This window comes from Pleurodeles waltl, chromosome 4_2 (assembly GCF_031143425.1).
Source record: "Pleurodeles waltl isolate 20211129_DDA chromosome 4_2, aPleWal1.hap1.20221129, whole genome shotgun sequence".
Lineage (NCBI taxonomy): Eukaryota > Metazoa > Chordata > Amphibia > Caudata > Salamandridae > Pleurodeles > Pleurodeles waltl.
The window spans coordinates 180,686,736-180,699,093 of record NC_090443.1 but is presented as its reverse complement, the minus strand read 5'-3'; positions in this window follow the sequence as shown (position 1 = coordinate 180,699,093).

The window sequence follows — 12,358 nt, the reverse complement described above, 5'->3', positions numbered from 1 at the left end:
CAAACAAACAGCGCGGCGGTCACCGCCAACAGACAGGCGAGAGTCAATGTACCGCCCACCCCATCACAACCTACCAATCCGCCACCTTTTCCGGGGCGGTAGCCCCGACGATAAAAACATGGCGGAAACAGCCATTTCGAATGGAAAACACTCACCTCCATACACCCCACGAGGAATCTGGACAGCATGGAACCTGAACTCCACATCCTACCAGCGATTGTCTACCTGCTCCTCTACCAGGAGCACGAATGCCGGCGCAGAAGACAACAGTGAGTACTGCACCTACGACACAGGGGAGGGGGGAGGGAAAAAAATACGTGGACACACATACGCGACACACCCACCCCCACCCTCACCCACTACAACACACACATCAATGCATAGCAACACATCACAGTTACCCCCCCCAAACCCCCTGGCAGAATGCAAAGACAAAAGGAAATGATTCTAAACATTGGAATATATTGTATCCCTGGCTTAAAAATATATCACACATCTAAAACCTTTATATACATACATTTTAAAGTCCGATCATTGTAGCAGGCATTGTCCGCGGACCACTGGGCCCAAATCACATGGGCAAAGCCCGCACAGGATACCTGACTCCAACGGAGAGAACACTGCAGGGGCATCAGATAGCAAAACTACAGGCACCTCAGGGGGAAGGGAAGGGGGGGCACCTCAGCCAGATGAGTCCACGACGCCAGATCCACGATGGGCCTCCATGGCCACTGTTCCATCCTGGGGAGTGCAAAGCCACAGTCTCTCAAGTCTCTACAGTGGGTGGGTTGCCCACTGTTCAATCCTGGGGAGTGCAAAGCCACAGTCTCTCAAGTATCTACAGTGGGTGGGTTGCCCACTGTTACATCCTGGGGAGTGCAAAGCCACAGTCTCTCAAGTCTCTGCAGTGGGTGGGTTGCCCACTGTTACATCCTGGGGAGTGCAAAGCCACAGTCTCTCAAGTCTCTACAGTGGGTGGCTTGCCCACTGTACCATCTTGGGGAGTGCAAAGCCACAGTCTCACAAGTGGATAACAGTCTCCACTGGTTCTGGAGGGGGACTGGTGCCCAGGGTGCTTCGTGCAGCCCTGCCCGACACATAGGCGGGCCTGCCCCTTCCACCAATGGGCCAGCAGTGCTTGAGACGGCGGTGCACAGTGCAGCAGTGCTTGAGATGAAGGGCCCTGTTCAGCGGTGCTTGAGATGAAGGGCCCTGTTCAGCGGTGCTTGAGACGGCGGTGCACAGTGCAGCGGTGCTTGAGACGCCGGTGCCCTGTTCAGCGATGCTTGAGACGGCGGTGCCCTGTTCAGCGATGCTTGAGACGGCGGTGCCCTGTTCAGCGGTGCTTGAGACGGCGGTGCCCTGTTCAGCGGTGCTTGAGACGGCGGTGCACAGTGCAGCGGTGCTTGAGATGAAGGGCCCTGTTCAGCGGTGCTTGAGACAACGGTGCCCTGTTCAGCGGGGCTTGAGACGGCGGTGCCCTGTTCAGCGGTGCTTGAGACGGCGGTGCACAGTGCAGCGGTGCTTGAGATGAAGGGCCCTGTTCAGCGGTGCTTGAGACGGCGGTGCCCTGTTCAGAGTGCTTGAGACGGCGGTGCCCTGTACAGCGGTGCTTGAGATGGTGGTGCCCTGTTCAGCGGTGCTTGAGACGGCGGTGCACAGTGCAGCGGTGCTTGAGATGAAGGGCCCTGTTCAGCGGTGCTTGAGACGGCGGTGCCCTGTTCAGCGGTGCTTGAGACGGCGGTGCACAGTGCAGCGGTGCTTGAGATGAAGGGCCCTGTTCAGCGGTGCTTGAGATGAAGGGCCCTGTTCAGCGGGGCTTCAGACGGCGGTGCCCTGTTCAGCGGTGCTTGAGATGGCGGTGCACAGTGCAGCGGTGCTTGAGATGAAGGGCCCTGTTCAGCGGTGCTTGAGACGGCGGTGCCCTGTTCAGCGGTGCTTGAGACTGCGGTGCCCTGTTCCGCGGTGCTTGAGACGGCGGTGCACAGTGCAGCGGTGCTTGAGATGAAGGGCCCTGTTCAGCGGTGCTTGAGATGGCGGTGCCCTGTTCAGCGGTGCATCGGATGAGTGTCCAGCTCAGCGGATCCGGCCATGGCATGGAGGTCATTCGCCACCTGACCTGTGGCTGGCGGTGCCTTCCTGCCCATCTGTCGTGTGGCTGGCGGGGCCCTCCTAGGCTGTAGTACCGGGCTTGTGGGTGTCCTCCTGCCCACCTGGGATGGGGCAGGCGGGGCCCTCCTGGCCAGCTGGGCTGCTGGCGGACTTGTCGGGCGTGCTGCCCTTCCCAGCCTTCCCTGTTCGCCTGTGGCCCTTCCCCACCTTTGGCGGTGTGCCAGGTGGCACCACACTTCCTGCCGGAGCCATGGTCGGGATTTTGGTCCCTGGTGTCTTCGGCCTCTCGCGCCGGCCACTGAGTATCTTCGGATGTTTTACCGGGGGTGGGCTGGCCGTGCCTTGGCTCCTTCCTGAACTGGCTGCCCTTGAGGGTGGGGGACTCCACAGTCCATGGCACACTGTCATTCCAGGTCCCGCTTTTGTGGTGGCTGAGGTGCTGACTGGAGTCCTATGAGATGGACGGGGTGGGGGAGTTGTAGGAAAGAGGTCAAGTTTGGAAAGGAAAACCAATTTAGGAACAGAGGGACGGGTAGGTGTAGTGGGTATGGGAGTGGACGAAGAGGTTGTGGTTGTAGGAGTCTTCAGTCTGGTGTCTTTGGGTGCAGGTGCTTGGGCTGGATGCTGTTGTGAGGTGGATGGCTGTTGGGTGGGTGGCTGCCTGCGTTTGTGTAGCTTGGAAGAGGGGGTCTGTAGTGCTTTCCTCTTAGCTAGTTTCTAAGCACTAACATAACACACCAGAAATGCACTTCTGAGGTCAAAGAAGACTTTTATTGTTGTTAATTCTTCCCCAACCACAATTTTTATGTATGACGAATTAGTAGCTTTCAAGCCTGCGTTAATCAAACAAAGTATATCAGTTTGCAATATACACAGCAGGTTATATTTATAAGATATTGAATGCAAAGCAAAACAAATACTTCACCGTGTGGGAAACTATTTACAGCTTCATCTTTCTAAGGTCTGCAAGCTGATGACCCCTTGTCAGCCGCGAGAAAGAGATTCATCTACCCACACAGGATTGCTGGCAGCTGGCGCCAAGCTTCAGCACGAGGTCCGGCAGATTCAAATCTGACCCTCTGTAGCCTGTTACATTCGTTACAAAGGTGTGCCCCCTCCTCTCAGACCTGGGAAATTGAGCAAGCCTTTTGGAGACTGGCCAGGTCTCCAAGACTACCCCTGTTCCCAAGCTCAAGCGAAGAAAAACAACACCCATGTACTCTCTCTTATCATGTCTAGTCTACTGTGAGAAAAACATCTTGGTTCTCTGGTGCAAAAACACAGCTTGGAAAAATACAGCTTGGATTCTCAACTGCAATGTCTAACTCCACATTAAAGGCAATGGGCAGCTAACCTAAGTATCAAATGCAATGTCTAGTGTCATATCAAAGCCAATGAGCATCTAAGCTGAATACAAAATGCAATGTCTTATATCATGTCAAAGCCCATAGGCAGCTAAGCTGAATACAAAATGCAATGTATAATATCATGTCAAAGCCAATAGGCAGCTGAGCTGAATATAAAATGCAATGTATAATATCATGTCAAAGCCAATAGGCAGCGGAGCTGAATACAAAATGCAATATATAATATCATGTCAAAGCCCATAGGCAGTTAAGCTGAATACAAAATGCAATATATAATATCATGTCAAAGCCCATAGGCAGAATATCTAATAGCATGTCAAAGTCAATAGGCAGCTAAATTGAATACATCATGTCAAAGCCAATAGGAATGCAATGTCAAAGCCAATAGGCGGCTAGACTGGATACAGCATGTCAAAGCCAATAGGCAGAATACAGAATGTAATGACTAATGCAATGTCAAAGCCCATAGGCGGCTAAACTGAACAAAACATACCATGTGCTACTGGTGAACATTGAGCAACTAATATGCGCAGTGGTGAAACACAAAGTCATTGGTCAAAACAAAATTTAACAAATGGCAGTACAGGGTCACAGACACACTGGGAGAGGACACAGGGGATGTGTAATTGGTAGTGGGGGTGGTGACTGCACGTGTGCTGGGGGTTCTGGTGGGTGTGCTGGTGATGGACATAGTGGCTGAAGATGTTGTGCATGCAGGTGTGAGTGGAGACGTGACAGGGAGGGAGGAGGGAGACGAGGAGGAGGGGGACACAGTGGAGGCAGTGGGTGTTGGTATGTCTGTATGTGGATGTTGCTTATGTGAATGCTTGTGTGATGTTTGGTGCTTATGTCTGGATGAGCTTCCCTTGGGTGTTAAGGTGTGTGCAGGCTTGTCTGATGGTGTGTCTGGGATAGGCAGAGGTACAGGTGATAGGGTATGGGTGGAGGAAGTTGGAGGGGGGAGGCTAGAGACAGGGACAATTGCTGCCATCAGTGCTGAGGCCAGAGTGTTGAACGATCGCTGATGGGCAGCCTGACCCGAATGAATGCCCTCCAGGTATGCATTACTCTGGTGCACCTCCCTTTCTACACCCTGGATGGCATTCAAATGGGTAGACTGCCCAACAATGAGCGTCCTCAGGAGGTCAATGACATCCTCACTGAGGGCAGCAGGGGTGACAGGGGCAGGGCCTGAAGTGCCTGGGGCGAAGGAGATGCCCACCTTCCTGGGTGAGCGGGCACGGGGCAAACGCTGAGGGGCTGCTGGGAGGGCAGTGCTGGTGCGCTGGGTGGCGGCTGTACCTGTTGTTGCGGGGGGCATGGATGTTGCCGCCACCACAAGGGAGCTCCCTTCAGAGGATGAGTCCATGTCACTAATGTCTGCACGAGTCCCCGCTGTGGAGCTCCCCTCGCCTTCCGTCCCACTGGTGTACTCGGAATCCGTTGCATGGCCCTCCATGGCCATGTGGTATGCAGCTCCCTCGTGCTCCGATGCCACTTCTCCTCCGCCTGATGATGCTAATGCACACATGAACAGGAAGACCACAAAAAAGGGGGGGGGGAATAATAAAGACATGTTGAGTGCATGCATTGGCGACACAGTTGGCGGAGAGGACTGACACAGAAGCCCCCTGCACTACGCCGCACACTTGGGGTCCACTACTCAATCCGTGTGACATGGCCTACAATCCTATGGACGACAACTGCACACATAGATGACACAGGGCCATGGATAACTGTACTTGGCACCCTACAGAGGTGGGGGGCGGGGGCACAGGGCCATGCCTTATGGAGGGGCCTAGCCTACAGAAATCACCCTGGCCTAGGGATACCCACAGCCCTCCTCCCCCACCCAGACACCTCCACTGCGCGCAAAGTCAGCAGAATGAGGTTGTACTCACCCCCTTGTGTCTGCTGTGATGTCCTCACGCGCCCATCCAAATCGGGGTAGGCCACCGCCAGGATCCGGAACATCAGGGGGGTCAAAGTACGACTGGCACCTCACCCACGTTGGGAGGCCAACCCCAGCTGAGCCTCCGCCGTCTTCCTGCTCCAGCGTCGGATGTCCTCCCATCTCTTCCGGCAGTGGGTGCCCTGTCTGTGGTGGACCCCCAGGGCCCGGACGTCCTTGGCGATGGCACGCCAAATGGCTATCTTCTGGTGGGCACTGACCTATGTGAAATGTACAGGGGGAGAAAAAGAGTCATCACCTTCTGCACCCTCAATGTGAGTGGCCCCCCATCCCTAACCTTGCCATGTGGCACATCCTGTCATCCGTCGTCTGATGCATGCCTCATTCGCTCCCCTCCCCACCATCTTTCATCCACCGACTCAACACAGGCATTGCCCACAAAGAATGGTCCCAGTGTACTTACCTGTTGGTCTGGAGGACCGTAGAGTAGCGCATACTGGGGGAGGACCCCATCCACGAGTTTCTCCAATTCCTGAGCAGTGAAGTCAGGGGCCCTTTCCCCAGTCGCATGAGCCATTGTCTCTTCCAGACCGAGGTCACAGCAGCACTTGCAGTGTAGGTCCTCTCATGTCGAAGATCAGGTATCGAGTGATTAAGCCGATAGAAAATGGTGGTCACGCCCGCGGCGGTGCGTACCGCAGCGGTGCATACCGCAGCGGTGCGTACCGCAGCGGTGCGTAACGCGACCGCCAGCGCACATCGTCATTGGCTCCTGAGACCCATAGGGTTCAATGTTAACCAATGCTGCTTTACGCCGCGGTCTTCGACTGCCTACCGCCACGGTGTGCCACGCCAGCGCATTGACCTCACATCCCATTGTCACACTTCACAGGTCAGGCAGCCGCCATTTCAAGGGCCCACATGGCTTACTTTTAACTGCGTCACACATACCTAGGCCTTGCATCAACACTCCTACAAACCATTCAATGCATTGGGAATTGTGTTTGGTGCAAACTGTGGTAACGTACCTGTGGGCTGATTGACTCTGTGCTCGCTGTTGTCCTACATAGGCACCGTCCGCTGGGACATGCGAGGAGATGGAGGAATCTTCCCGTGTACAGACCGCTGGTAGACCTGTCGACAATGGAGGAAAGACATATCATACTGACATACAGGCTTGACTGAGCCACTATTAAGGAACTGTGTGCCCAGCTGGAGCCAGACCTGATGCCACCCATCCACCAACCCACAGGGATCCCACCTCTAGTGCAGGTGCTGTCAGTACTCCATTTCTTTGCAAGTGGGTCATTTCAAACAACAGTGGCCATATCATCAGGGATGTCCCAGCCTATGTTTTCCAAGGTGTTGTCCAGAGTGTTGTCTGCCCTTCTGAAATACATGCGGAGCTACATTGTTTTCCCTGAGGTGGAGGATTTGCCTACAGTGAAGGGTGATTTCTATGCCCTTGGACATATCCCCAACATCATAGGTGCCATTGATGGGACCCATGTGGCTTTAGTACCCCCCAGCAGGAGTGAAGAAGTGTACAGAAACAGAAAGAGTTATCATTCTATGAATGTACAGATGGTGTGTTGGCAGACCAGTACATCTCCCATGTTAATGCCAAGTTCCCTGGCTCTGTGCATGACACGTACATCATGCGGAATAGCAGCATCCCTTACGTGATGGGTCAACTCCAGAGGCACCGTGTGTGGCTAATAGGTGACTCTGGTTACCCCAACCTGTCCTGGCTACTGACCCCAGTGAGGAATCCCCGGACAAGGGCAGAGGAACGGTACAATGAGGCCCATGGGAGAACTAGGAGGGTGATTGAGCGGACCTTCGGCCTTCTGAAGGCCAGGTTCCGCTGCCTCCATATGACAGGTGGATCCCTATTGTACTCACCAAAGAAGGTGTGTCAGATCATCGTGGCCTGCTGTTTGCTTCACAACCTGGCTTTGCGACGCCAGGTGCCTTTTCTGCAGGAGGATGGTCCAGATGGTGGTGTTGTAGCAGCTGTGGAGCCTGTGGAGAGTGAAGAAGAGGAAGCCGAATAGGACGACATAGACAACAGGAACACAGTAATACAGCAGTATTTTCAATGACACACAGGTAAGAGTCCAACCCGTCATATTACATATACTTAACCCCTACTACCTCTCTACTGTCTGACCTTTTCCCCCAGTGTATGGTAACTGAGTTGTGACTTTCCCTTCCAATTTCAGAGATGTGGCCCCCAGTGTGTGACATCTGCTTTGTTTCCCCATGGACTACAGCTGTGTGACAGTGGTATGTTGGCATCACAATGTAAATATGCATTTTCGGATGGTAATGTCTAATACATTAGTACAAAATCACAGCCAGAATCCTGATTGTTTTGTGCAATAACTGTGTTTATTTCAGTGCTCTATATTGGTGGGTGATTGCAAATCGGTGAGGGGTGATGATGGAGGATTGTCCATGGCAGAGTCCGGACTATTAGTCTCACAGGTGCAATGCCCAAATGCCTGTGGAAAGTGGAGCATGGGCAGTATAAGAATGGACAGGGTGTCAATGTGGGACAGTGGGATGACAATCAGGGAGGTATCCTTTCCTGGCGGGGGTCTTGGCATCTTACTCTGTCTTCTTCCTGGATCTCAGGGCCCGCTTTTGGGGTGGTTCTCCTTCTGCAGGGGGTGGGGTGCTGGTGGCCTGTTGGTCCTGTGGCGGGGCCTCCTGTCCACTAGCGCCGGCGGAGGTGGTAGACAGTTCTTGGTCCATGCTAGTGTCAGGGGCCCTTTGTCCTGCCACATTGTCCCGCAATGTGGTGACTACCTGATTCAGAGCCCCTACAATGGTGGCCAGGGTGGAACTGATGTTTCGTAGTTCCTCCCTGAACCCCAAATACTGTTCCTCCTGCATGCGCTGGGTCTCCTGAAACCTGGCCAGGACCGTTGCCATCGTCTCCTGGGAGTAGTGGTAGGCTCCCATGATGGAGGAGAGGGCATCGTGGAGAGTGGGTTCCCTGGGCCTGTCCCCCCCCTGTCGCACAGCAGCCCTCCCAGTTCCCCTGTTTCCCTGGGCCTCTGTCCCCTGGACCGTGTGCCCACTACCACTGCCCCCAGGTCCCTGTTGTTGTTGGGGTGGTGGGTTAACCTGGGTGCCCTGTAGTGGTGGACACACCGCTGATTGACGTGTCCTGGGGACTGAGGTATGGGCCCGCTGGGTGGGTGTTGTGCTGGTGTTCCCAGAGGGGGGAAGGTCTGCTATGGGCTGTGGCTGTCTGTGGGGAACCGACTGTCCCAAGGTCCCCGATGGGCCGGGCTGGTCATCTAGATCCAGGTCGACAGAGGTGCTGTCCTCACTGTGGGCCTCTTCTGGGGGTGGAGTGGACATTTGTGGACCCTCCTGCGCGGTGACGTGGCGTTCGGGTTCTGCAGGGGTATAAAAGTATGGTTATTGCATTTGTGTGTGCCATAGCGTGTAATGGGTGGGTGCCCTTGTACCCCAGTGCTGGCATTCCAGTGTGGGGGCTTTTGTGACGGTGATTTGGTGGGGGATGGGTATGTGCAGTGGGCATGCTTTGGTGATGGGTGTCCATGCTTTGTGGTCGCATGCAGGGCTTGGTGTTGGGATGGGTGGGCTGTGATGTGGAGACATTTGCAAGGAGCAGGATGTGATGGGGGTGAGGGTGAGGGTGGGGGTATGAGTTGGCATGCTGGTGGGGTGGGGGGGATGAAGTAGTGAAGATGAGACTTACCAGAGTCCATTCCTCCAGATACTCCTGCGAGGCCCTCAGGATGCAGGATCACCAAGACTTGCTCCTCCCATGTTGTAAATTCTGGGGGAGGAGGTGGGGGTCCGCCGCCAGTCCGCTGCACCGCGATGTTGTGCCTGGATACCATTGAACGCACCTTCCCCCGTAGGTCGTTCCACCGCTTCCTGATGTCGTCCCTATTTCTTGGGTGCTGTCCCACAGCGTTGACCCTATCGACTATTCTGCTCCATAGCTCCATCTTCCTGGCAATGGTGGTGTGCTGCACCTGTGTCCCGAAGAGCTGTGGCTCTACCCGTACAAGTTCCTCCACCATGACCCTGAGTTCATCCACGGAGAACGTGGGGTGTCTTTGCGGTGCCATGGGGTGGTGTGGGTGATGTGTGGGGTGGATTGTGTGGTGATGTGTATTGGTGTGTTGTGTGAAGTGCGTGGAAATATTGCTGGGTGAAAGTTAAATGCGCGTCTGGGTGCTCAGTTCTCTTTTTCTCAGTGCGTGGTCCCGATTCTGTAGAAGTGGGTGTTTGTGGGTGATGTGGGTATGTGTTTTATATTGTGTTGGGTGTGTGGGAGTGGTGTGTGTATGTGTATCAGGTGTGTGTATTTGTAATTGTCCAATGTGGATGTGTTTTGTAAATGTGTGTGTATTTTGAGCGCGGCGGTGTGTACCGCCAATGGAATACCGCGCTTTTAAGACCGTCGCGTGGATTCGTGTGTCGTGATAGTGTGGGCGTATTTCTGTTGGCGTGACGGTGGAGGTTTGGTCATCGCCAGTTTCTCGCTGGCCTTTGGTGTGGCGGACTTTTGTGGATGTCTGTATTTTGGCGGTTTGCCTGTTGTGGGTCAGAATGACCGTGGCGGTTTACCGCGGCCGCGGCGGTATATTGGCGGTCTTCTGACAGCGGTAAGCGGCTTTTACCGCCAAGGTTGGAATGACCCCCGTAGACTCCTTACTGTTAGGGAAGATGACTCAGACAATTATCATGTTCTGAAGACTGCACTCCTGGATGGATTTGGCTTAACCACTGAACAATATAGGATTAAGTTCAGAGAAACCAGAAAAGAGTCTTCACAAGATTGGATAGACTTTGTGGACTGTTCAGTAAAGACCTTGGAAGGCTCTTTGCAAGACAGCAAGATGCCTCATTATGAAAGCTTATACAATCTAATCTTGAGAGAGCATATTCTTAACAATTGTGTGTCCGAAGTTTTACACCAGTATCTTGTGGACTCAGATCTGACCTCTCCCCAAGAATTGGGAAAGAAGGCAGACAAATGGGTCAGAACAAAGGTGAGCAGAAAAGCTCATACAGGGGGTGACAAAGAAAAGAAGAACGATTGTGAAAAGTCTCAGGATAAGCATAGGGATAACATTAAACACAAAGGGCCTGATTCCGAGTGAGGCGGGCGGCGGTCACCGCCCGCCTCGCGGGAACCGCCATAGGCCATTCAGGCTATCCCGCTGGGCTGGCGGGCGACCGCCAGAAGGCCGCCCGCCAGCCCAGCGGGAAACCCCTCCCCACGAGGAAGCCGGCTCTGAATGGAGCCGGCGGAGTGGGTATGTGCGACGGGTGCAGTTTGCACCGTCGCGTATTTCAGTGTCTGCATTGCAGACACTGAAATACACAGTGGGGCCCTCTTACGGGGGCCCCTGCAGTGCCCATGCCATTGGCATGGGCACTGCAGGGGCCCCCAGGGGCCCCGCGGCACCCCCTACCGCCATCCTGTTCCTGGCGGGAGACCCGCCAGGAACAGGATGGCGGTAGGGGGTGTCAGAATCCCCATGGCGGCGGAGCGCGGATTCTCCCGAGCAGCGAAAAGTCGGCGGGAGACCGCCGACTTTCCGTTTCTGACCGCGGCTGAACCGCCGCGGTCAGAATGCTCGACAGAGCACCGCCAGCCTGTTGGCGGTGCTCCCGTGGTCGGTGACCCTGGCGGTCACCGACCGCCAGGGTCAGAATGACCCCCAAAGATCCTTCTTCAGGTCCACAACACTCCTCTGGGGGTGGGGATAAATCATCTTCCTCTTCCTCTCACTCTACACAAAACAAAAAGCCCTGGTGCTATGTGTGCAGAGGCAAAGGCTAGAGGCCAGGGGATAAGTCCTACCCAGGGAAAGCCCCTGAGCCTACCACCACTAATACATCAAACTCTAATGCCCCTAGCAGTAGTGGTAATAGTGGGGGGACTACTGGCAATAGTAAAAAAAAAAGGTGTAGTTGGGTTCACTTTTGGGTCCATCATAGAAACTGGGGTAGAAACTCCCAAGACAGTTTCTGTCACACCAGGTGGCATTGGCCTTGCCACCTTGGCTGCTTGTCCCCTTAACACGGACAAGTACAAGCAGTCAATTCTAATAAATTGTGTTCAGGCCCAGGCCTACAGGGACACAGGTGCCAGTATCACTTTGGTGACTGAAAATTTGGTGTTGCCTGCACAACACCTCCTTGGACAGAAGTACCAGGTTACTTAGGTCAATAACTTCACTCAGTCTCTCCCCTTAGCTGTAGTGCAACTTATTTGGGGTGGAGTTACTGACCCAAAGCAGGTGGTGGTATCACCTAGCTTACCTGTAGATTGTCTCTTAGGTAATGACCTAGATGCCTCAGGTTGGGCTGAGGTAGAGTTTAGGACCCATGCATCTATGCTGGGTATCCCCAATGAATTGCTTCCCCTCATTTGAGGTGAAGTGACAAAGCAAAGAAGAGAAAAAGGCCTGAAATATCAGGATCCCTCTCCACCAACAGGTAAAAAGGGTATCAAAGTATTCTTTCTCCACCATACCACTAAGGATACCATTCCTGTGGCGGGAGAAACCTCTCCTGGGGTGGTACCTGGAGCAAGGGAGCCCACAGCTACCACTGCTGAACTCTCAGAGGTAAACATACCTCTTTGTGGAACCACTAAATCAGATGTGGAAAATTGCACTGTTTTAGTAAATTTGGACCAACCCTCCAGCCATCCCAGAGAAACTTTAGTGCAGCAACCCTGCACTTCCTCTGAACACATAGGACAGCAGCCCTTTCCTAGTGTGGAGCTCATAGGACAGCAGCCCTGCCCTGCTCCAACCCAGGAAAAACAGCAACCCTGTTCTCTCTTTCAGCCACATGGACAAACCTTTTGCCCAAGTATGGCCTTACTTAGACAGCATACCTGTCTAGCATTCTCATCCTTAGGACAGCAGCCCTGTGTTGACATAGGCTCAGTGGAACA